Here is a 27,394-nt window from a genome sequence, read left to right as displayed (position 1 = left end):
AGAATTGCAAAGGAAATTGCGGTGCAGCTCGGTCTAGACGACAATGCAGATTTGCTTTTTCATGCTGTTTCACACCGTGTTATTTCTCAAACCAGACATCAGCACAGATTGATTGCGGCACCCTTCATTTCCTGCGTTGGAGCCTGACTCCTACACTGTGGTCACTGTGGAGACCTTCGAGAAGCTGGGCAGCATTATGCTGAAAGACACGGCTTTAAGATGGCCAATTTGCAGCGCGCCGTTAGCAAAACTAGCTCCGATTCCTCTCGTTCTTCGATGGAAAATGTGGCAATGACGATGAAAGAAAAAATAAAAACGTACGTGCTTTTCCTTGCACAAATACATCTCGGCTTCTGCCATGTAAGCATGGCTCGTCTGAACAGATAAACACAGAAATCCTCGCAGGACACAAAAATTGAAAAAAAAAAAACGGTCTCTCGAAGTCCCTTTCATGTACAACTTTCTATATTTCCCCCCGAACGAGCATTTCTCTGCTGAAAGCCGCTGCAGCTGCCTCCCATCTCAAGCCAATGAGCCCAGAGTGAACCGACGTGTCCAGCTTCAAAGCCACGGGCCTCACATGTTTGGATGAGCTGCATGACAATCAGACGAGCCCGTAGCAATGAGCTGACAAGTCAGCAAACACTCCGAAACATGGACAACATCGTGAGCTGAATCATTAGTCAGTCAAGCTGGTTGAAGGATAAACATGTCACCAGTTTTTTTTTTTCTGTTTGTTTTTTTAAGCTGCCAGAAAAGAGATTGAGGTTGTCCTTGAGGTTCATGCTTTTAAATGTGAAGTCACCCACCTTCAGCTTTCACGGTGTGGCGACTCGTGCAGGGACTGAAACATAATCCCACACAAGCTTTCCACTGAAATGGCAGCAGTCTTCGCAGTGATGCACGACCAAGCGCGGCGCAACTACCAGCTAGTCTCTGTGAAGGAGAATTATCCTTTTGTGCTTAATTCGTACTCAGATATTGGTGTTTGTTTTACATTGTGAGTATGCCAATTGATAAACAACGTCTATCTGAGTAGACAGAGAAGTCTTAATAGTTCACATAATGGGCACTTTCATGATGTGTCATATCATTTCTTCTAGTCTGAGGTTCAGCATCCCAGCGTTAAACATGGCAGATCTTTTGAAAGCCCAGGATGTCCCCCTGTCTTAAGCCAACATATGACAACATCTAGAGTCCTGAATATGGTAGCGAAATTACTTTTGTAGCCTTGTTTACACGACAACGCTTTCAAGTGAAAACGCAAAACTTTTGTAGTGTTCTGGAGGTCTGTTTATATGACCTCAGACAAATAAAAATGTACTTCTCGCATGTTCACAGATCTTCTGACAGTGTGACTGCCGCTACGACCTAAAGCTACAAACAACCAATAGAAATGATGCAGTAAGCAAAGCGATGCTGAAGATTCCCACGGATGTGAAACGGTGGACCATGTCTTCTATCCCGGGCTTTGATTCGCTTCATTTACTCCTGAAAGCACCGGTGGTATCCGTAAATTACTTCCAGAATAACGTTGTCGTTCTGAAGTAGGCTGCAGTGGTCGTCACCTCCGACTTAGTGGAGAGCGAAGTTGTACAAACTTACCGTTGCCCATCCCGTAGCAACTTTTAACACTTCTACAAATAAACAGCGCAATCCCAACCAAGCTGGTTTCACCACGCCTGTGTTCAGCCTTTATCTATCTCCAGCTATCCGTAGCCTCCAAGCTATATCCTCCATCTATGCTTCAGACAAAGCAAAAGGCTGAAGGCTACCAGCATCCTTTTCTGTGGACATTCCAAGGAGCTGAAAGAATTTGCTTCATCTGCTCTGCATCTTTGGTGGATTTGTGACTACAAGTCCTAACAGAGCCCGAAGAGATGCCTGCATTTCCTACCTGGGAACAAAAAAAAAAAGATCAAGCCCGAAAGGACAGCTCCTCCACGAGGCTGAATTGATCTTGCCATCTAAATTGGCTTTCGTCACAACTGGCTGTCAGTGTTGGCGTTTGTGGGTTTCAGTGTGTCATATCTGACACAGCTCCCTTTCAGTAGCTGTGGATTGTAGCGAACCACCCACACACCCCCACTGGGGAGCGAGCGTCTTCTTTAGGCTTCTCGTCGCCAACTTGACAACACTGATCATTCTCATCATCGTCCCCTCCGGCGCCGAGCAGAGAGTCACTGCCTGGAGCGTCTGATCGGTCAAAGGCGTGACTAATATGAGAGGAAGAAACCCTATGGGTGCTCACTGGAATGAGAACCTGAAGCAGGAAACACTGAGTAACTACTAAATAACGGGGAATATACTGCAAACATTGCCACCTAAAGCTCCCAGGGATTCACAGCACTTCACATTCGAAGGCGCACACACGCACGCACGCACGCACGCACGCACGCACACACACACACACACACACACGAAGGACGAGAAGTCAGAACTTTACATGCCTGGAGACGCTGTCATGTTTCTACATCTCCACGCCGCTGACCAACGCGAGAGCTACCACGCCACGTCAATCACAAACTGACAGATTTCTGCTGCAGGCCAACGAGGACCAAGCAGCCTTCCCCTCACCCGGGCTTCTCGTAAATAACGAGGCTTGTGCTTCTGTGAATAAAACATAATATATTACATGAGAATCTGTTAAACAGGAAGGCTTGATGAAGTCTAAAGCACAAAAGACAATTGTATCCAAGAATATATAAACAGCCAGGAGATGGAAAATTTGATTTCATGCATATAAACCCAATTAAAGGCTCAAGCAAAGAAATTCCATTCTCACCCTCTAAGATGTGAGTAATGCAGACTTTGGAGCAGTTTATGGTATGATTATAATTTATGCCACCTCCTAAACAGCACTTGCAAGCTGTGTCTCTTTTGTGTGGCCGCGGCTTTACGGCCGTGGACTCTCCGGAGGAAGAAAAGAGCCAGTGTCATGCGGTCAGGAGGCATTTTAGTCGGACAAAAAAAATTGTGTCAGCACTTTCTGCCAGCGAGCAGGAGGCCGGCGTTCAGAGCTGTTAGCCTCTTTCTCAGAGGAGAGTCAGAGTTTAATGGGACTACTCTTCCACTCCATTTGCCAGCTCGCATCTTACAGGCCACACAGCTGCATACATGTGAGGCGGCGACTGTCACTCTGCATACCTCTGTGCAGCCCGGGAGCTCTGCGCTGCCTTCAACAGCTGACAGGAGCTGTTCGTCTCAGGCACGCACTTGGGGAAACAAAAACTGCAGACTTAATATACGGGAATGAGACTGAAGAGGTCACTGGCAACTGTCGCTTTTATCATCTTTCATTTATTTATCACTGAAATTATCATGCCTACTCCCAGAGCTGCTTTGGTGTTTGTTTGGTTTTTTTTTTTTTGTTCAAACTGTGGCAACTCTCAGAAGGTCTTGCTCCGACTTTGGATCGTTTTCAGAACCAAACAACAATTTCATGGATGACTAGTCGCAGAGTAATTACATATGGCCTCGAGCCGACGCATCGATCAGCAGCCGGGACACTTCTTAAAAAGAAGACTATTTTTGACAGACAGCTTCTCAAAAAGATGACAGCGCGTTCCACGACTCGTATTGTGAGAATTTACAACTAAACTAGAGGCCGGCCTCATGAATGTACTTTTCGGTAATAAGAGTTTTCTGCGATAAAGAGCAGAGTCATTCTCTGATATCAACTCCATAGGTATGAGTTTTGACAACACTGGAAGATCGGGAGAAGACAGTCAGTTTGGTGGGGTGGGGTGGGGTGCACATTTTAAATATAGAGACAAAATCATTAAAGGGTAAAATCCATTTCTTAGCCAAGACTTCAAATTGTACTTTATTTTTACTTTAATCCAAGTATTTTGTAGTTAGGTATTTAGGTCTGTTTACACGACAATGTCTCAAGTTATAATGCACCATTTTAGCATTTCTGTTTCGGAAAAGTTTCACGTTTACGCGACAATGTTAGGAAAATGACGTCGGTTTACACAGAAGCAGTAGAAACAGTGAAAACATTTGTTTCCCTATAGGCCATGAGTGGGTGCTAATAGCAGCGTTCCCCACGTCTTCAATGAGACGAATGCTGGGGCTATTTACACAACAACCAAGTTGGAGCGTTTTTGAAAACTTCCACTTTGGGAGCAGTTTTTATAAAGATGCGTTCTTATGTGTCTCAGAGCATCGTTCTCATGTAAACACACCCAAAACACAAGAAAAGTTTTGCTCCTTCACTGGAAAACATTGTCTTGTAAACAGGGCTTTATTCAATACATTTGTTTTTTTTTTTACACTGGCTGATGGCTCAACCAAGACCAAAAAGTTCCTTCAAGCTCTCAACACGTAAAACTTAAGGTGGTCTTTGGTTTGAAATGCAGTCATTAATGGAAAAAGACACCTTGACCTTTAGATAAGAGCAAATCACCATGAACTTTTCTAGCTTTTCCACTGGAAGTCTCTCCTGCTGCAACCAGGATTCAAACCCGGGTCCCCACTCACTCAAGCTTAGGACTTAAACCAGTACACCACCAAAGGAGACAAAGAAAAAGGTTAAATATTTGTACTGAATCTATTCCTGTCATGGCGAAAAGTTCAGCAGTGAACCTGTTATGCGAAAGTTACTTTCTGTAAGACTTCGGCGTGGTGCAGCAGGAGCTGTGAACGAGTTCACACTGAACACAGGCTCCATGAAACCTGAGAGAAGACAACAAATCTGGCTTCGAGGCCAGTGAGGCGCTACATTTCTCTGGGCTGAACCACGGTCCCGATGCCTCTCCAGAGGGAGCACCCAACAGTCCTCGACAAAGGCAACCACGGTGTAATTAAAACGAAAAAACTAACTCAAGGTAGGTATCGAACTGAGGGAGCCTTGTATTGACACGGAGCAGAAACAGCAGACACAATCTGACATCCGGCTCAGTGGAGGGGAAGTCTTTGGAGTGGGCAGCCCGGTCTGTCAATGCTCACTCTGTTGATGATCTTTTTTTCTTTTTTTTCGAGCAGAGAACACAAACAGCGGTTGGTGAGGCAAACAACAGCCTGTGGGACTACAGGGGCTGCTTGTCACAGGGCGAACCCAAACAGTACGCAGTTGTCATGTTCTTCAGGGGGTGGATTTGACATAAAGTGCTGCTTTCAGAGATGTGAAGTGCCCCTAAGCACTCTCACCAAATGTATCATTATGTCATTAGACGGGCATTTAAAGACGGGGTGGGGGAAGAGGAGACTTTGACATATTTGCCATAAACACTGAAATGAGCGGGGGTTGAGCAGCTCTGGCTCGGGCCCCGTGACTTCCATCATGTGTAAAACATCTACAAGATCACAGAGTCAATAACTGCAAATGGCATTAACTTATTGAAAAATGTTAGTGATAGTGTAAATATCTGGACAAAAAATGTTTTAATGGAAACTGACTAGAATATTCGTAAACCCTGCTGTATTAACTCTTAGTAACGGCCATTTCTAATTGCTTCAATCCAATATGGAGTACCTCGAGGATTAATATCGGGACCTCTTATACACATGCTCCATGTTTCATTTCACTGTTTTGTAGATGACACAGTTGTATGTCTCCCGCAAACAAACTGAATGTAGCACGTCTCTACACGAGTACCTCAACACAAAGAAACCCCTTCCTCTTAAGATGAATGCAAACAATAGTATTTTACTTCTCTTGTTTCAAGAGACAAGAGTTGATAGTGAGATGGCCTTTTACATGCATAAGTAGCTCACACTGCTGAAAAGACAACTTTATTTGGTTTAACCATGAAGCTATGAGATGCAGCCAGTGTTTGTTAAACAATGCCTTTAAATGCAACGAGAGAAAAAAAGCTTAATTTGACAAACTCCACGAAAGCTTCAAAGTGTCTCGCTCTGCCATATCGCCCAGCCTCAGCACAGATGACATCCTTACATCCATAAAGGATAAGTTGGATGTAAAATGTTGAAAGGAGACAGAATGTCATTTCTGCACAAAAGGCGTCTTCAGACAAAACTGCAACACAGTAATCAAGTTCTCTCAAGGGTGTCACATGCCTCTTTTTTTTTTTTTTTTTTTCTAATTATAGTTTACACATCTCTCTCTCTGCAGGGAACACTTTACTGGACTTAATCTGAATTTTTACACCGAGTTGCCAGCACATTAATTAAGCAGAGAAAACCAATGGGGACTCTAAAGAAGTTGCAGCAGCAATAATGAGACCCAGTGAAAGAGTCACCTCCACGTTCTCATTTAGCATCTCGGAAAGATTTTAGTTTGGGGTTTTGCAGCCTTTCAGGGGGAAATTATGTAGCTCCTGTGAAGCAAGACTTGGGGTAATGTTTTTTTCTATTGAAAGTGACAGAAACACGTCTGCTAAATCCCACTCGCTGAACCCTTAGGCCCCGTTTACACGACAATGCTGTCAAGTGAAAACGCAAGAACCTTTGCGGCGTTTTGGAGCCACTGAAAACGCTACATTTTGGAAAGAGGTCTCAAAGTGGAACTTTTGAAAAATGCAGAAACTCTTCCCGCAATGAAAACCGGGGAAAGGGCAACTTTCTGGAAACACCCGGGATCCATCTCTGTTCCGACAGTGCTCGGAGTCACTGAAAATGCAACTTTTTGAAAACGCTTCCACTCCGTTTACGTGAAGACGGCGGAAACGCTGCCACTGCGCCCAGGTGCACCATGGCCATAGTAAATAGTTCTTCGACACATTTCTCAGTCACAGAAATAGTTGCCTCCAGAATGTCATGACTCCCTGTCCATATTCTCCTGGGACTTGGTAGTTTTATAGTTGAGTATTAACAATCCAACTTGGTCGTCTGTCCACTAGAACGTCCGCGTACACCCATAGTTAATGTTTATGGCGGCGCGTTCTCCGCACACAGGTGTGTGTAGTTTCATTCCAAAAAACAAACAGCACCCACTGGTGGCCCAACACAAAAACTACATCGTTTTCAGTGTTCCTGGCGTTTCCACGTAAACAGACATCGTTTTCAAAATGTTGCCGTGTTAACGTCAAACCTTTCTGAAACAAAATTGCACGAGCAATTCATTTTCTCCTGACACTTCATGTAAGCGGAGCCTTAGTCGTCCATGTCATTGACATTTTTTTCCCCCCGCTCTCTTCTGTCTCTTCTGTGTTTGCTAAAGCAGGCTCAAGCTCTGGAGCACTCCACGGAGAAGCGCAGGGTTAAAGAAATATGGCAGAGGCTACAGAACGCCGCTCTCCTTGTCACCCGGAGCTGTCGGGGTCACGCCGGTCGGGCAGCTGTCCCCCCTGTAGATGACGATTAGAAGAGAAACAAGGGCAAAAACAGCCTCCCTGTGCTGCTCTTCTGCTTCTCCATGTTATAGATTGTTACTGCAAAACCTGGCAAGCAGTGTGAAAACACCAGCCATTCTAATGAAAGCTCAATTATGTGGCAGAATGCTTAAACAATCTGCCCTGAGGTTGCTCTATTATTAACTGGAAAGGCTGAAAGTACGATCAAAAAGAATAGAAGATGTAACCAACATTGTGTCCCCACTTCACAGATAAATGTCTCTTTCTTAGAGGCCACGAGTGCTTAAGATCTCATGCCATACAAATTGATCGGCGTAAAAGCTCGCGCTGCACGTTTGTCTTTTTACAGCAGCTGAAGCCCGACGTCGTAAAGAAACCCCTGTTCTGTCCAAAGTGAGAAATAGATACTCGGATAAATTAGCCCGCCTCGATGAAACTACGGCTTAAAATGCATCACAGCCTGATTACACCTTCCTGTTTGCTAAAGGTCATTGAAATAAAAGATGCAGCACTGCATACCAATCATTTTCACAGAAAGTATACTGAATAAAATCCACCATTGGTAATAGCACCAATTAATTTATGTAGCAAGGACTAAAATGTATGAAAAGAGACTGTGTAAGCTTGTGGACAGGGTGTGAATCTGCTGGGGCACCGGGTTTATTTGCTCCCACCACAATCTATTCCATCTTCACTGTAATTAAAAGGTTTCACCAGCAGACTGGATATAAAAAAAGATTATATATATAGGATTTTGGGGGGAAAATGTTTATATTTAATGGAGTTATTACTACTCTCCTCCGTGTTTCATTGAGACACTCTCATTACACTGAAATGACAAAGGAATAAATCCTACAGACTCCGCAATGAATGGAGAACGAAGGAGCCGCAGACCGAGAGGCAACATAACGTACATACTTATCCCAAAGCATGTTCTTCCATAAAATATAAAACATGTCATATTTCTATGCGAGATGAATTAATATACTTTGAAAAAAAAAAACACCTTTCCCTGCCGAGACAGTGCTTCACTTCCATGTGATCCTTGTCGAGATGATGTGAGTGTCCGTTAGAATGGATGTTAAAATTCAACATACAGTATTAACAGTTGACAGAGACATAAAATGAATACCCATATGGATTAGACGGTAAAGATACAGAATAGACAAAACTAAATACCATAGAAATAAACCGTCTTGATTAGCTGTGATGCACAAGCTGATTCACATGAACAAGAGGTTTTCACAGAAACCTGTACATTGCCATAAGAAACACAAAAAAAGTCTGATAAACATGAGATTCAAATCTTTCACAGGCAAATTCAAAACTTCTTCACCCATAACTGCCACCAGCCAAAGCTGAGAAATTTGGAATTTCAACTTATCTTTTCAAAGTTAAAAGAAGTTACCTGGTCATTTTCTCAAGCTCGCTGGTTTACAGCACATAATTGATGACCTGCATAGTCGAGGAATGCTCCATCACCTGCATAGCAGAAGTCAATCCAGCACAGGTGACCATGCCTCACTGTGTAAAAACCCATTCATCTTGCGCCTACTACTTCTGACACATCTCCACTCACCAGGAGACACAAGGCTTTTCCACAGAAATGTGTGTGTAAGTGCCACTGAGCTGCTTTTCCAATTACCTTCCTGTGACAGAAATGCAACAGCCTGGCCTTTACTACCCTAAACTGGTGCAGGACTATTTTTCATCTGCCTCCGCACACTTAAAGCGCAGGTGCCCTTTCACTGCAGACCCAGAATGAGAAATGCCTCCTCTGGTGTTGACGCCATAGCTCAATAAGACACGTTGCTAATGCCGCTTGGTGGGGAGCCTGCAAAGACGGGCTTGTACAGCACTTCATCCTATTCAGACGAAGGTTTTTGGATGGCTTTCGACCTGGGATCTCCTTCCAACTGAACGACCTCTAATGTGCTCCAGAGAATTAGCAGGGACGGCGCTTAAACAATACTCACCCAGCTCACAAACACATGCCATCTGCCTGTTAAAGCACAAAAAGTCTGCCGCTGCTCTGCAGCAATTGCCATTTTGAGTGCTGGCTTCATCCGATGCAGTGCTGTTGATCAAGATGAATGAAACATTTAGGCAAACACCGTCTGAAAGCCGTGCTGGCAGCGAGGCTGGCGCCTCCAAAGCATGGAGAATGGGATACGGTGAGAAAGCTGGTTTTAAAGTATTGCCTGGGATTAGCCCCTTTCTTAAAATCCATCTTATTACAGCAGTTACATCTCAAGAAAGGGAGAGAGATGAAGAAATATGACGCAGTTTTTTTAATACTGTAGCAAACAAGGGAAAAATGTTTCTCTATAGTTTTCGGATATACAGCTGGATGAGGCATAAAAATATATCCAAGCAGGCAAAAGAAAAACACAAAATAGAAAGAAAGAGCTGCTTTCTTTTGTTTTAAGTGAGTATTAGATGAGTATCTAACATGTACAGGATCTACCACTGAAAAGAGAGAAAACACTGGTAATTTCACAAACGAATGGCCGTGTCATTAACACAGTGACTCCATGTTAAAAATGCATGCTTCAGGGGCTTCCGGGCCTTGTTGGCTAAATGCCGAGAGGACATTACATAGTTTCCTCGGAAGTGGCATTAACGCTCTGTGGGGTTTTCAGCTGGATATCAATTAGAGGCTCATTAGGCGTTTAGAAACGGCTGTCCCTCCAGCTTCCTGCCACCCGCTGTGAGAGTGGCTGACCCTAACCTTGGGGGGAAGGCTGGCATATTCTGTGCCTTTTCTCTCCCGGAGCATTCGCGTCAGCTCCTCTTCCTCTTCCACACAGGAAACACACTGCTTCCAAACATGAGAAGAGTGTTCGGCACGAGGAAAAACAAAAGGACGTAAATCAGCACAAAAAGCATTTAGTGGCTTACAAGAAATCGTAAGACAGTAGCAAACACACCACTTGTATCTCAAACATTGTTGGTGTCCTCTTGAGTGTGGAGGGGTTTCAATCCGGGTTGCAGTGTAAAAGTGTAGAAACTGGCAGAGTCTACGGTGAAAGGAATTAACGCGACTACGGCAGCAAACTAACCGGAGGATCTCAGGCTCTGACTATACGTTTCAAATGAAAACACATCTTTCAGGAAAGGTTTGCGTTTACGTGGCGACACTTTGAAAACTATGTCCATTTTACACAGAGACGGCAGAAACGCTGAAAACAACGTACCGGTAGCTTTTCTCGTAGGGCCACTAGCGGGTGCTGTTGTTTGTGTGCATGCGGGCGTGGTTTGATAGCAAAAATACGGAAGAAAACGCTACAAGTTTGCGTTTTTCACTTGAAAACATTGCACAAACAGGGCTCAAACAATAGTATGATGACGTTATAGCTCCACAACTTCACTCGAGAAACACAATTGCTTTTGATTGAAACAAACGCAGTGTGTTGAATTTTTATTTTTTTTTACTCTTTCCTTGCAGTCAAATACATTTGGCTGTGTGCGTGTGCTGCATTTCGGCATGTTTACTCATGCAGCCTCTCTTTATTTCGTGCCCCATTGGTGTGTAGTTTGGGGCAGAGGTGACAGCGGAGTATTTTTAGACGTGCTCAGAGGGGACTCCGTGTCCTGACTGCTAACACAATGCACTCTCATGCCTGAACAAGGGCATACTTTCATGACTGGAGGCTAAAGCAAGACACCACTCCCCTACCTTGAAAGCAAGCCGCCCTGCCTTACAAACAAGCTCATCCACGACATTTCGCATGTACACACAAACAGATCGATTTTTAAAATACTCAGGGTGGCTTTGTGCGTACAAGATTAAAAAGTGCTGTACGTTGTATAGATGCATTTCAGCAAAGCTGGAGTGGATTCTTTTCTTCAGCCCGTGCAGCTGCGAGCACTGTGGTCAGTAATGTGGCTTTTGTTTGAACCGAGAGAAATCTCTTCTGCGCTTTTCCCCCTTTTTAAAATGTATGTACATAAAGCGTGCGTGGCCTCAGAAAACCATCTTGGTCGGAGTAAAACACAATCGTTTAGCTAAAAGGAGTCTTAAAAATAGCCTGCACATTGTGCCACGTAGCATTACGGCGCTCCAGAAGGACAGTGAGCAGAACAAGAGCCACTTCACTTAGCTTTAATTCATCTAATAAAAAAACATGCCGCTCGTGGGCACCACTTTCACCATGTTCAGTCAAGCTGCATCTGGAACTTAAGTTTCAATTTACTTTTTTTGTTATACATTTCTGTGCAAAAACCAAGAATATAAATCACGATACTTCTGTGGGATTTAATATTTCCAATGTATTCAAACATAATTGATGTAAAACAACAACAGAGAATGAAAAAACAATTAAACAACTTGAGCAAAATTACACAAACAAATGATTTGGTATAATTTGTAAATATCTGCATAGTGCAAATGTAACTCACAAGAGATTAAATAATGACTGCAACTCCTCAATTTAGAAAGGATTATGCTTTAACTGATTACCAAACCATTTTACCCTGAAATTCCACAGAATATCAAAAATAGTGGATGACAAAGCCAAATGAAATTAAAAAGCAGAAATGGATTTTGTGTCAGGGGTACTAATATGAATTAAGAGAAAAGCAGACAAGAGCCGAGTCAATTTGAAAAGCAGGCGGATTTAACGAGCTTGTAGAGATTAGAATTTCTTTAAATAAATGTGCCATTATCCTGCAGGCACCAGTCTTATCGCGTTTGTTTGTTTATTTAAAGTCCCGGTTGTTGCTGTTTGCAAGTTTGACAGTGCTATTCTGTGTTTCTGCCATTTCCATGGGAACGGACATCGTTTTGAAAATGTTGCTGTGTCAACATGAAACATTTCCGAACCAAAAACTCAAACGATATGTTTTTACTTTACTTTTATTTTATTTTAATGACAAATCAAACATCAACAACATTTTTCACAATCAATGAAATCCTTTTGGCAAGTAGATATCAATTAAGTCCAAATATAAGAACAATGAGAAAGGGGGGGGGGGGGAGAAGTTTCAGTTCTGCCAATGGCACACCATTGTTATTCATTCATTTAATAATAAACTTATGACTAGTTAATCCACTTCATACGGCACTAGGTTCCACATCAGACCAGTTAAGCACGGTGTGACAACCTCCAGACTCCTCGGCTCTCGCAGCAATAAACGATAAGGGTTTGACATGCAGGTGAAACTTGTGAGTACTCCAGAATACGTCGCTGCCGGCTGATAAGAAACTGATGCCATCACTCACAGGAACGTGTGAATAAATGAAAGGATCCCGATAGATTGCCTGATTCAGCCTGCCAACAAGAGTCCGGGTAAAGCAAGGTCAGTCTTATCTCACTATAAAGAGAGATTCAGAGTTGTAGGAAACATCTTACGACTAAACGCTCCTTTTTCCCTCTCAAACACTGTGCAGGTTACTCAAGAGGTTTTTATAAACAGATTAATCATCAAACTTGCGTGATATCATAACGGCAGCAGATCTGGGTTTACAATACTGAACAAGGTCAAGTCTGTATGCATGATTCAATGATTTGCATTAGGATTTACGGATATTTATTCACTATAATTCCGAAAACAATGCATTACCAGACTTAAAACAATGCTACTTTTCATGAAATCCTTTTCTATGCACGCCTACGCCCACCATCACACCCTGTTTCATCACACTAAGCCAACGAAAGCAGCCGTACGAACAACAACGGGTGCATTGTGTCGCACAGACACAAAAATGCCTGGCCAATTATAATGAAGTTAACCCATTAAAAGTGCCTCACATCACATCACAGAGCCGCAGCTCGTCTCCCACTGCCACATGTGTGCCACACCGAGGGGAACAGTGGAGCTATTTAGATATGACAGAGCTCCAGTGTCTCATTGACAACTTCACACCAGCCCACAGATGGCATCAGAAAGCCCGGCAGCCAGAGAGTCAACCTATCCACATTAAGTAGGTGACACGGCGGTAACCCCATTTGTCTGGTGTTGAACCCATTACGGAGCACAGTTAAACTGCACCGCTTCAGGCAAAGTCCCCAATAATCTGCTAAGTGTGGCAGCAGATGTTGTCGGGATGAAGGAGATGACACACTCGCGTGACGGTGACGACGACGACGTCCCTGGCGTGTGGGTGCAAAACTATGCCGCTTCAGAAAGTTGAGGCCAGAGGTCACCGGTTGCCCTGAACGACACCGCGAAGCCAAAGTTGTTGGTATTATACTGTAGCTGTTGTTCCAACTGCGAGACGTCGCTCTCGAGCGAGATGAATACTCTGCCGTTCATCTGCCATCAGCAGCTGGGGCCGGCTCAAGCAGCTGGCTAATAGGCTAACAGGGATCTCTGGTTCCCAGGAGGCAGCTTGAGTGGAAGACTGATTGGATGCAGCCACATAGCCGATCTTTGTTATCTGAAAGCCTCGCCATCTTGGCAGAATCAGGTAATGCCTTGTAATTTGAGAGGAGAGGAGGACATGAAAGGAAGCGTGCGACATTTCTGCTTTTCTCGGGACAAGCGATTCACTTGATTTCATTGAAACTGCAATGCAGCAAAGGCTCCAGTCAAGGCGGTGACTGCCAGTATGATATATATCTGTGCAAACTATGGCGAATATAGAAGAAATGAGTTCCCACACATCTCATGCACCGGTGAGGTCAGGCTTCTGTTCTTAGGCCACGTTCACACCGATACATCACTTTGAACACGCCGTTACAAGTCAGCGTGTTTCTGCCTCTGCAGGCGATTCAAAGTCATTCCAGTACATCCACCCAGAAATACCTAAACTATGCCAAAATATCATCTGCAGGGCAATTACAGGCCACTGAGTGGCTGTGTGAAACTGTTATTTAATGCCTCTACTGCAAACACGGGTTACCAGGAAGTCTACAGGATATAACAAGTAATAAAAGGTGCAGTCTCGTTACTGCTGGTGTTATGAACGGCACACAGTGGAGAGGACTGTGACCTTTACTTGGAATAATGCGTCCATTTATTTATGCTCATGACTCCTTCAAACAATTCCTGTAAACTGGGCCAACGTTAAACTCAAGATATCGGAATTGATATGAAGGCAATAAAAGCTTTGAGAGCAGAGAGGCGTGGTAGTTGGTGACTTCATCTCACAGTGAGGGTCACTGGTGGGAGCCTTTGTGTGTGTGGAGTTTGTTTACCAATTTGGATTGCTCTTAGAGGTGACTCACAAGTGTAAAACCACCAAGTCCCAGGAGAATATGAGCATGTGCAGAAGAAATATTTACTATGGCCGTGGTGCGCTTCAAACGTTGTCCTGCAAACGGGGCCAAAGAGTGTGTGTCTGCCCTGTGATGGTTCCATTCTGGAATTTTACCCATAGTCTTATGGGATCAACGCCCGGAGTTTGATAAAGTGACGTAGAAAATAGATGGACTTATTTGGAAAGCAAAACTAAAAGAATTTGAAAATCCAAAATCTTCAAGAGCCATCATTTGAAGCAGTCTAACCTGTGTCACAACCCGTCACCTCGCTCCTGTCAGGATTTGTCAGCGTCGACTCCTGACAACGGAACACATGCTTCTCCCAGATACACAAACTAAAACAGTGCGAGACGCAGGCGGACGGAAATATTAGGTGAAAAAAACATGAACCTCAACTTATAATATATTGATGCGCTGCTCTGATTGTTACGAAACCCTAACTAGGCCTACACAACATAATAACCTCCGTCGGAGCCGAGACGAAAACAGTGGAGCACTTTGATCCGTCGATGTATTTCTGGTTGAGCTGCCGGATTCTTTTTTAAGGTGCTTCCAACTCCTTTGAAGAGAAACAGGCAACATCATGTACAAGAAATACAAAACCCTGCTACCAGCACCTTTCTTTGAATGTGTTCTGTTTTGACTGTTATGAAATCATAAACCCTTTCCTTACAAAACGCCTCGTCCCAGAATACTGCTGCATTGCTGCTGTGGTTTTGTTCAACTCGCTCTTCTGCGGGAACAAAACGGAGGAAATCTATATGAAGTGTTTACTTGTGGTGAATAATATCCCACAACAAGCCCAATTATTTGCCGCTAAAGGCAGACCGAGTGATTTTTAGAAGATTACTCCGTGCTAAACTGTGCGGATTTCATTGACTTTGGTACAACAGTGAGTTGAAATGCACAGTCTTGCTTTCTACCGAATTGTAACAACTGCGACAGTGGATTCAGGAGATAACTGAAGCAAATCAAGAGTCAAACAGGTCGTCTCATAACCTTTATGTACAGGGAAAAGGCCTGGTGTGGAAGTAGAGAGAAAATGTGGACTTGGTTCATCATTTTACTCCTCAGGAATGTGAAAACGGTTGTTGATCACCTCATCATGTTCTGTTGCATTTCTATTTAGTTGTTAGTAGCTGCCGCTCACAGCAGCCGTCACACTGTGCAGTGTTATGAGATATATGTGAAATTTCTGACACAGTCAGATGATGATATCAGGTGTTCTGTGACACCCCCCCCCCCACACACACACAGAAGTGATCCACGCCGGTGAGAAATACAGTCAAACAGTACTCAATCACAGCTCAATGAACGTTACAGACTCCCAGTGAAACAAGGAATGAGAAAGCAGCAGCGAACCAGGCAGAGATAAAACGGTTTACCTCAGAGTCTGGCCACTAACAGGAAAAGAGCAAAGCGCAGAGAACACTGCCTTTTCCGCATCATTATTACATAATCAAAGGGCCACGCAGAAACCAGGGCCATGCCGGAGGAGAATCCAGCTCTCATTAAAGGAGTCCAGCACAACGCCGGTTCTTCTAAGTGAGGCAATTTCAGAGTCTTTTACAGAACGTCTCCATGAACAAACCTTGACATGCTGGCTTTATTTATAAAGCCTGATATCACGGACAGGATGTGATTTATGGGAAAAGCCTGAGAAGAGATGTTTTGCGAGAGTTTAGAAAAATGTGAGGAAATCAGATAAAAGAACAAAGAGCAGAAAGAGGCGAGAAATATTAATTTAATTAAAACAATACCTTTGCATCTTCATGTTTTGATTATATTCTATTTCTAAAGAAATGTAATAACAAAATGTGGACCAGAAATGCACATTATAAATGTTTCCGGTGCATGCAGACTTTTACACAACAATGTTTTTAAGTGAAAAACAAATTTTTTGTTGGGCTCTGGGTGTCGGTGCTCGGAGTCACTGTAAACACAATCTTTTAAAAAATACCTACCAGGGTTCAACTTTTTGAAAATGCTCGGACTCCATCTTCGTGTTGATGGACAAAAACGCAACTTTTCTAAAAGAGCACCACGCCTGTAGTAAACAGTTCTTCTGCACATGCTCAGATGTACAATAAGAACAATGCTTTCCTCCAGAGTGTCATGACTCCCAGTTCATATTCTCCTGGGACCTGGTAGTTTTATTTTGAAGTCACCGTAATAACAATCCAACTTGGTCTCTGTCCACTAGAATGTCCGTGTCCTCCCATTGTTTATGTTGACAGCGTATCGTTCTCTGCTGCATGTGTGTGGTTTCATTACAAAAACAAACAACATCGCCAACTCGTGGCCTGGCATGCTCGCTACGTCTTTTGAAGCCTTTCACTTCGTCTGTTCCGCTGGTGAAGCTGCGTAGATGAATATCAACCCCTCCCATGCAGTGAAATAAAATTCATCAGAAACAGGGATGCGTGGACAAGAGGGTCGTCTCCTTTTGGATGAGGAAGTGGCCACAAGAATACAAACGGAGGCCCTCTCTCCTCAGACTGACAGACGCTGACAGAACCGACCAAGGAAATTTACAGTTGGAAAAGCCGAGTGGAGCTGTTCCTCTGCTCTGCTTGGCCTTGCATTTCTAATATGATTGCTTGCCTTCTCTTGGGGTATAAAGTGAATTACTGGCTAAGAAGGAAATAAATTATGACCAAAATATCAATTTTAATTCCCTTCACATTGCATTTTTCCTAAACTGATGATGATGCTTTTCATGCTATGGTGCACACCCGTACACAAAACTAAAAAGCCAAGCATTTTCTTTTACGGTTGGCTTTCCTGGTTCCCTTGACTGCTTTTCCTGATTGAAATGGCATAAACATTGTCATTTGGATCAACGCTCAGGCATATGAATCAAAACCTCCCCAAGGACGACGCCTTTATCCTCCGCGCCGGAAACAATCTCACGTTTTCAAAGCTGATAAGATTTAGAGAGCAACACCCAGGGTTGCCCGGCTCGGTGGCTTGTGCACGGCACAAGCTGTTGCACCTCCTCGAATGGCAGATCTTTTCATATCTGAAAGAGCAGTCGAGCACTATTAGTGTATTTACAAGCCTCTAAATTAACTCCGCCTTCTTTCATAGAGTCAGACGCAAACTGTGAAAGTCCATAAAACATCCAGAATCAACAACCAAAAGGAAGCAAAATTAAATTACAATGGACCCTTTGCCAACAAGCCGGTTCAACACGAGTAAGTTACTAATGCTGCACCTTACCACTTTAAATGGTGGAATTCCTGCCATGGCACTGACGGCCATGCCCGAAGGTTTAACGAATGTTACCAGTGTTGGACTCGAGGTTAGAGACACTGACTGCAGCTACCCACTGCTGCCCGGGGATGGATTAAATGCAGAGAATGACAAATGACAATTCAAGCATTCAGAAGTAGAAGAAAAACTTTCTGCAAGAAATTACTGAACTTTAATGAACACTACAGTAGTTAACTTGGCACTCTCGACTCACAACACGCATCTAATGAGTGGGTGGATGGTTGTGCAATGGCACAGCGTCGCGGTAAAGCACTATAAACATGTGGGAGTGTTCACTGACGCCAAAATGCACCACAAACTCTGACGTCCTCAACATGAAGGGTCAGGGCAAACTACCTCCACCCTCTCCCCGAGTTTCTCATCGCCTTCAGCCAGAGATCCCCCCCCCCCCCCGCCCACCATCTGCTGACGCACCACAGGGCACCAATGGAAGTCATTCCTGCCTGTGGTCATCAGACCTCATAACAAGGACCACAAACTCAATTAATCCCTGTAATTGTTCTTTGGGAGAAAAAAAAAAACTCTTATCTTATTTGTGATTTTTAATTAATCGTCTTTGCATGGAGCACCTGTGTCACAATGATTTGCCCCGGGACAATTTAACTTTGACACGTTGAGACGTTTCTCAGATGCTTGCTACAAATCCAAACAGTCTTTATCACAATCTCACCCGCACTCGTATCTGTTCCGGAGGCTGATTGGTCAGATGTTGACTGTCAATCATTAAAGCAGCACCGGCTACCCTACGGAAGCTGCAGGACATGCAGGACATGCAGGACGGCGTCCAGCAGAACATCACTGTGGTGCACTTGGCGCTAATATGCGACCTTCCACATGACATCAGGTCCTACGTGCTTGTTTTGCATACCAGGAGGGACGGAAAGGCAGCATGCATCGCAAAACAAGAATTTCTCTCTGCTTTGCAAGTATCATTTCAAAAACAAGCATGTCTCGGCCCCTTTGACGCAGCCACCTTTGGCTGGACCTGCCTTGTCGGCTCCTGAATTAATCAGTGATCTTCTACATTTCCCAGACTGACTCCAAGTGATCCACAGAATAAAAATGTGCTTGAACGTCTCAGCTGTGTGATTACTGTGGAACAATCAATACCCAGAATAAAACATAAGGTTTTTCTGGTCAAAGTTAAGTGAATTATGTTTTCGTCTCCAAACTCAAGCGTCAAATAAATTGTTTGTATATTCGCCTATAGAACTATTTGTGGGAGCTTTTACTGATCCGACACCTCTGTCGGCAAGACTCGATCATTTGCCTGTGCCTTTAGCACAAAGCAACAAAAACACTGCTATAAAGCAGAATCTGTTTTATAGTGGGCTAATGCTATGGGTGAGGGTTTCAGTGCAAAAAAAAAAAAGTTTCACTCGTCTCAGGAAAAGCTCAAACAAACATTTTGTTGGGATTAGAGGGACCATTGTCATCATGGTTGGAAAAATAAACAAAAATTGTGGCTGTTTTTGGTTTGAGATGGAGAAGAAATGCTCTTTTCCCCATGTTAAAATCCAATATTTTGTTTACTCATCCATCCACCCACTACTTCTGGGTTCCAATAACAGAGGTTTGGAATGAAATTTAAAGTCTGCATGGAGACGCTTACATGCTTTCAGAATCTAAACAGCTCCAAACCTACAGTATGTGGCCGGCAGATATGCAGTGGAGGAGGAAGAATCTAACAATAGCAAGAAGAAAATATCAAAAGAAGCAGCTAGAAAATCGCATTACCAAGTGTCAATCTGCAATTTCTCCTCTTTACATTCTGTGTGTGCATTTCATTTTTTTTATTATTTTGCATTGCAGCCTTGATTGTCCTGTCCTTTATTATCATAACAGGCCGTCTTTAGGTGGACTATTTCCACTGAACATCTCCTTGAATACAAATGAACAACTGCTTGAGACGGGTCAGTATAGCAATGTAAAGAAGCAGTGCTGTCCCCATGGCAACCAGCGTGTCATCGCGAGATGAGGCCGTGGGACAGCAAACAACAGGAACTCAGGAACAACGGGACCACAAACAACATGACAACATGACAAACAACGGGACAACCAAAAATGGGACCAAAACATCAAGTTTTCTTTCCTTTCCGTATGAGTAAAGTTACTCCACAATTCTAATCGAAGGCTTGGGAAATGTACGATAATCATGGGATACCTGCAAAAAAAAAAAATCACGTACTTTTTGTTGAAAATCTACCAGAAAAACATTCATTTATGAATATCACCACATCAGTCTGTATGAGTTAAGATTGTTAATGATGATCTATGGTTACCGTACATCTCAGGGAGTCATTTATGCAAACGATCCAAACTATTATATAACAATATAAGCACACTTAAATTCCTACTTTTTCATCTCACAAAAAACAGGTATTGTTCTGTTGAAAACTAGAAAGTGAGTCAAATACGATATCACATCTAATCGGTCAAAACGTTATTTTTGATCCCTTGAGGAGATACTGTTAAAACTCTCTGTTACACAGCTAGCTGTATTTCTATTCAAGAAAAGGACGCACGTACTGTTGCCACCTTGGTATACAGGCATGTTTTGCAGTGGAATTGTATATTTGTGATGTATTGTGGGAGTCTGAAGGATGTCCTGCGTCAGCTTAAGTCTCTGAGAACTCCTCAGCTCATGTTCTGCAGCTGAATCTGTTTCTCTTAACCTTTGGCCTGTCAGTGAGCGTGAACGAAGCGGCTGTGCTGGCCCAGACTGTGGAAAACAAGGCCTTGTCTCTACACCCCCGCCCCCCTCGAGCAGAAGAGATAAGCACTGAAAAAGACAAAAAGAGAAAACTTAGGGGCCGGTCTTCTGAAACAGCAAAAAAATCATGATCTCATAATGGAAAACCTCCACACGGTGAACTCAGATGTACGTCGGGACGGGAGTTGGGCAGCACTCGTGCATGTCACTGATGTTATGAGAGAATACTTTGAGGATGACTGTCTTTTATCTACACTGAGCCAAGCTGACAACCAAGAACTTGAATTAAACTTTTTTTTTTTTAAAGTACAGCAAGACAGCAGGGATCTTCAGGCTCATACAAAAAGCATAAGTGCTGGAGTTCAAAATCTTACTAGTCTGCAGACCGATTTCCTGATAAATGCTTCATCACGGCACTTCTCTGGAGCTAGAAAGGCAGAACTTGCGTTTGTAAGAGCGTGCGTACGCCGTGTGCCCCAGAAATGACATTTTTCCGCCGTGACTGCTTGTGCGATCTTTACAAATCCTCACTGTGTTAAATGATAACCACACAACGGGAACAAAACATCTCCAGACAGCTGCCAAAACTTCTCTCGTCTCAAAACATTCTGAAGCAAACCAACTCGTCTCCATATAAAGTGCCGAATGTCGATCATAGGGAAATAAGCGTTTTCCCCCCCTTTTCAAACAATAAGCATTTACGCAGATAAACAACCTTTTGCAGAAACATACTATTACCACATAAGTCCCTGTTGAGAAGGACCAGATGTCAGATAATAGGCTGTGCAGAGAGGTAGGTGCTGGCCTGGAGCCATTGAACAAGTAAGAACAGCTTCTTCCATATAAGCGTCTTGACTTTATGGACACCTTGTTGTCTGGGTGGGCAACCCCCCAAATCTCTCCCCCCTGTAGACTTTGAGACTGTTGAATATATGGCTGGGGGATCAGGACACCATATGTGCAGCCTTCTCATCAACATTAAAGGAGAACTTAAGTTGATTACATAATTGACCTAACCTTAAAATCAATTCAGCCCGTTAGATACGGCAAAGGGCTCCGGCATGAATGTGGCAGCATGGCAGCTCTTTGGGGGATGTATATGAATAAATATAACCTATAAACCGTTTGATGTGAGAGAAAATCTTCAAACATGAAAGGGATGTAAATACATCACACATGTTGCAGTCTGCCCACAGGAAGACGAAGAAGAAGAAGAAAAAGCTTGTTATCGTGTGGGCACAAAAGGAGCAGCTAAGACTATCTCATTAAACACTACTGGGGGTGTTTATTGGCTTAGCCGGGCTGGCTGGGCTTTGCCTAAGAGCAGCTGGGAGATATACACATTATAGGCTATGGATTAGCCGACACCTCCGATCTTTACATTTTTTTTTTTTTTAATTAAGGTGCATTCAAATAAAACTTCATAATGCGAGCAGGCGGCAGCAAGAACAGGCACAAGAACAAATGAGGACGAATTACCTTTTCTCGACTTGAATCTTTGTTTTTCTCACCAGCTTTTGGCATCACATCCGAGCCTCGTCCCGCTGCCGTTTCTCCAGCACCGTGTCTCCTCCTGCTGCAGCGCGCCGCCGTGCGTCTCCACCAAAAGTCCCGATTTTTTAATTTTTTTTATTTATTACGCGGCCAAGTCCGCACGTTTTCCGCCCCCGGGTCCCGAGCAGCTGAAGCGGCGAGCCACTCTGGAAATAACTGCACGGAATCGGAGCTGCTAACATCCAGTCCCGGAAAGCGGCTGTGAGGCGGTCGGCCAACGCGCACAGCGACACCTCCGGGTGTCAAGGCGGCGCAGGCTCGGTCCGCAGCGGCGGCAGGTAGCGGCGCGTCCGGACTGACGGCTGCGTCTCTTCCGCCAAAATGTGCCAAGCTGCCTGGGCCATTCACAATACAACTGCGGCCGTGTGTGTGTGTGTATGCGAGCGCGTGCGTGCGTGTGTGTGTGTGTTTTGTCGGTGCCCACAGTGCCACGCAGCGCCGCAAGACGGAGCGCCGCGCGCAGGTCAATGCGCACAAATCATCCCGCACCGCACCTCCGCCAGCGGATTTCAAAATAATGAGAAGGAGACGAAACAATAATAATCGCAACAGGCACGAGAAAGTTTGCGTTAAAGCGTGCAAAAACAACCCAACTAATAATGTAATAATGTATAGATAATAAGGGTAAAACACCGGACGCGTCTATTGTCTGTGTAGTTTCTTTCTACTGGAACGAACACGGCGGATCCAATGAATTATTCATGATGGAAGGAGGCTCTAATAACTAAATCATTCATAATTATTCAACAGGAACAAGGTCGATGTCAATCAGATTCCCATCCCTCTGCCTTGCAGACCATGGGATGTGACATTTGAAGTGATCGATGGCGAAGACTGCAGCCAGTGTTGGACTTTATCCTCAATCAGTCAGTAGCATTACAGCCTTTTGAATAAGAATTACAATTAGAGATGTGGTGCAAGGGTCATTTTTAACTGTGTGTGGCTGAAGCGACAGATCATACAACCCCTGGATGCTTTAAATATTTACTATGGGTGAGGGCACATAGACAGGTCACCAGTCCATCACAGGGTGAGCACACAGAAACAGACAACTGCACACACTCACTCACACCTATATATAGCAATTTAGGATCACCAGTTAATCTCACATGTATGTTTTTGGACCATAAGAGGAAACCGGAGCACCCAAAGGAAAATCACTCACACAGCGAGAACATGCAAACTCCATACAGAAAGACTAAAACAAGAATATACTAAAGAATGACAATATGAAACCAAACTGGTCAGGTGAGGAAAGAAGCCCAAGAGACTTATACGAAATCTGCCCCATCAATAAACATAACTTTAATAAAACAAAAAATAACAAAAAAAGGATGAAGCAACAACAAGCAGAAAAACAAATAAAGGAATGAATAAAAACTGTTAAATCAACTCAGAATCAGTGGAAAACCAGTTGGGCAAGAAATTATTTAATAATTTAGCCTTAAAAAGGGCCATAGAGGAAAGCGGTTTAAATGATTTGTCTATAAAGTTCCGGAAATGTGATAGAAAGTTCATTTTGGCGGTAGGATGAAGTGGTAACTGAAAGTCTTCTGAGTTCCTTGTTGGGTCAGAGGGATTGTCTAATGATAAGAGGGGGGGGGGGGGGAGGTGAACCCTATCTGGAAGGGCTTGTTTATTGACTGTATACACAAATATGCACATTTGTAGAGTATTAATAGATACAAGTTTGAACATTGAAAACAGAGCTGCAGTGGAATATGAGATGAGTCTTAAAAAGCTTTTCTAGTGTGATTTGATGAAGTGGAGAAGGATGTGAGGTTTGGATATAATAAACTAGGCTACAGTGACATTACTTCGTCTAAGAAAATTGAAAATCATTGAAAGGTTAATTGTTTTCTCTACACTCATAACATAGAAAACACGTTCAATCATTTCTGCAGTTTGAATTGTGATAAAATAAAGGAAAACATTCTGCTCTTAAAATACTATGAGATGCCATCTTTCTTCATTTCATGAATTTACTGACAAAGAGCAGAACACAATAAAAGGCTGTTTCGAATACATTGTTGGGGAATTAACTTTTCCATTTGATTCTATTTGTTTGAGATACTGCCTCATTAAAACCCTTTCTCGATGATGATGATGATGATGATGATGATGATGATGATGATGATGAAAACTCTGAACCATGTGAATTTGTTCTTGAGTCAGTTTTTATGACAGAACATAATTGATCTGACACAATAGGGGTTTTCACAGCCTTTTATCTTCAAGACTGTTAAATGAATAAGATTCTTTATAATATTTTGTCATTTACACCCAAAAGGTTCAAATTAACCTAATTTCCCAACTTGTGCCTGAGGACTAACCTTAACATAGTTATTTGACCCATTCAATTACCTTTGAAACCCATCTGTCGTCCATTTCACCATGTCTGCACAATAATGGGAATAATAGTTTGAAACATATAAAAAGTTATGTTGAGGAGTGACTGTTACCACACCAGAATTCGCGTTAAATGGCACACCGATGTTACAACTTCACTAAAGTAGATATTTGTCCTTTAAAAGTTCATCCTTTACAAACGGTTAAAAAAAAAGAATAAATACCTTAGAGAAACCCTGGCAACAGGGACTTCAACTCTGTGTGCCTGCACGCACGTCACCGAGTGTGATGGACGACGCGGTCGCAGATAGCTGAGTGTTTAAGCCCTCCCCTCACCTCTGGAAACACATATGCTTCCACTGGCATTGAATCAACTCCTGCCAGAGCTTTCTCAATCCCCCGGCTTACCTCAGACTTCCCCTCCGCCTGAATATAAAGAATGAAAGCGGTAAAGGTGAGTGTGCGGCCCACTCTCGCTTTCACCGACTGCAGGAGGAGGAGGTTGGATTAATGGTGGGCTAACACAAGCTTGCGGAGAGATCAGCGGAGATGTGGAGGAGCCAGAGAGCAGTGCGAGTCACTGAACCCAGATCTTCCGCTAATCCACCCAAGCAGCCACGTTGCACCAGTGTTTCACTTGGAGATCTCAAAGATGCTTTAAATAGCCGTTTTCAATGAGGGCACACATAAGTTTGGATTATAGTTAGATTGAATACATCAATACATGAATATTACCACTTTACCAGTTTCAGAGTTGCAGCCGCTGGAGTCGATCACACCTGACTATGGGAAAGGGGGGGCGGACATCCCACACAGGTCACCAGTCCATCCAGCCATCCGTCTTCTTTACTGCTTAATCAGTTCAGAGTGGCAGGGCAACGGCGCTGAGCCCAGCGAACAGCGTGAAGGCAGGAGACAGGAACAGGGCAAAAGAGAGAAACAGACAAACACACGCGTTCACAATTAGCTCTACCAATTAACACGTCTTTGGACAGTAGGAGGAAACGGCAGCATCCAGAAAAAACATGCAAACTCCACACTGAAACGCCCTCCAAACCAGCAACATTTCCACCACAAGAAGTGCGAGTCACTACACCGCTCTGCAGTTTGAGAATACAACAACATGAAATGTGAAAACAGTTGCTCGGTGGAGACTCAGCAAATCCCTCAAGAGGGGATTCACTAATCAAATAAGTCAGGCGTATCAAAGGATAAATCGCTATTTACCGAGTAACACTAGCTACAACTGGCCTGCAAGAGATTGAGATTGTGATAATTTTCAGTGGCAATTGTTTGGTTATTGTGATCGTACAGACATTTGCATGATGTATACTCTGTACCACAACGAAGAAAAACTTTTATCGTTTAATTTAAAAGAGATTCTGCACTATTTCACCAGTCCGGCCCACACAAGATGACTGGACCGTATGTGGCCCCACTAAAAAGTGTTTGACACCCTGATATATATTGTTTATACTGATATGAGTTTTATAAAGAACAGCCTGATCTATATAAAATTACTCCACCAATGATATGAAAGAAAAATGGATATTTGCATAATAAAACATTGACAATGTTAAGATAAACAGTTTTACTTTTGTGCAATGACTTTAGGATTAGTCATGTTGGTGTAGAGCTTAATAAAAGGAAAAGCCAACAGTATACAGAGATTAATCTATCTAAATATAGATCTCCGGCAGCTTCCTCTCTTGACATATTTTTCTTTTGTCCCTTTCAATGACGATATGGCGTTTCTGTCCTTGGTACTCAAGGCATTTATGTTACAGTCCTGGACTAAACCCCATAACACTGGCTGTAAGTGGCAATCGCGCCGGTGAATGGCAGCAGGTAACGTCTGGATACAGCTGTTCGACCTCGCTGCAGGCTTGTTTTCAGCAGGTTTACTCCTGACAGTGATACCAGCAGCTTTACACCTGATGGTATCAAGGCTCCTCCACACTCGCTGGCTGCCATCTGTTGTGTTGTAATTGTGCCCCAGACAGTATAAGCACCTTTGTGTTTCAGGCAGAAAGTGGGAGCAACAGGACACCGGAACAATACCGAGGATGTTAAGGGCGCTGAGGAGACGTCTTGATTTGGACCGCAGGGTAATAAGAGCTGCACGGCGCAGATGTTAACACGGCAAACTCTCTATATTATCCTAATGAGCTATTGTGTGATTATTTATAGTGAATTCAGATCGGAAATAAGAGCTCCCTGGCGCGAAGGCTTTTTAAATGAAGTCTCAAACCACATTAGGCTGCAACAACAACAGCAGCTTGAAAACAAACAAACAGTTTACAGGGAATGATTGTCGCCACACACGCTTCCAGTTTCATATTCTTAAAGTCATCTTTCCCTCTTGAGTTTTTGCTGCCCTCCGACATGGTCCGACACTCTAAAACCTCTTTGCCCGCCACCTGCAGTCGTCCCCCCTGTGGCTCTGGAGAAAGTGCTAGACCCGAGCCGGCGAGCCAGAGGAACAAAGGCTCAGGGTCCTGCCTTCAAGCTATCGCCAACGAAACGTGGAGCACGGCTGCAGAGCTGGCTGCGACTTCAAAGATTCCCTGCTGTGGGAAAGCACCCCCTGGCACCCAGATGTAGGTTTTCTAGGATAGATATGTGCTGCAGGTTACTGCGGGGTGCAACTGTGTTATTTGTTTTCTTTTTCAGCTCCCATAATATCAACTTGATATCTGCAATGTTTTTATTGCCAGCCAACATGTTTTATTTTTTTTTCCTTCCCTCTGAAACATACCTTTTCTGTACCTCTGCTTCTAAGGCCCAGCACAGAATCATAGCAAGCGCAGGTCTGAGCGTGCAAGAGGGCCGAGTATTAAATGGATCTACCCACGGGGAAGCAGGCAAACACACACTAAGCCAAGACATCCTGAAGGGCGAGAACAAGATGAAACAGCTTTATAAGAGAACAAACACAGAGGAGATCACGAGCTCTGAGCTCAGTCCTGCTACTGGGACTCAGGACGGCGCTCTGGGATGTAACGCCACTGCCTCACCTGCCCCCCCCCCAAAAAATG

The 27,394-nt window shown here is 43.6% G+C and overlaps 1 protein-coding gene across 1 annotated transcript in view; it reads right to left on the bottom strand.

Annotated features, from left to right (window-relative positions):
• tanc2b (tetratricopeptide repeat, ankyrin repeat and coiled-coil containing 2b) overlaps positions 1 to 22,473 on the bottom strand; it is a 167,979-nt gene extending 145,506 nt beyond the window's left edge. Inside the window, exon 1 of the mRNA XM_080470237.1 lies at positions 21,933 to 22,473. The gene's annotated coding sequence lies outside the window, so the exon portion shown is untranslated. The remainder of the gene's footprint in view (positions 1 to 21,932) is intronic.
• Between the last annotated feature and the right edge of the window lie 4,921 nt (positions 22,474 to 27,394).

The sequence above is a fragment of the Lipophrys pholis genome, assembly GCF_963383615.2.
Source record: "Lipophrys pholis genome assembly, chromosome: 1".
In the NCBI taxonomy this organism is placed as follows: Eukaryota; Metazoa; Chordata; class Actinopteri; order Blenniiformes; family Blenniidae; genus Lipophrys; species Lipophrys pholis.
This window is presented reverse-complemented; position numbering and strand designations above follow the sequence as displayed.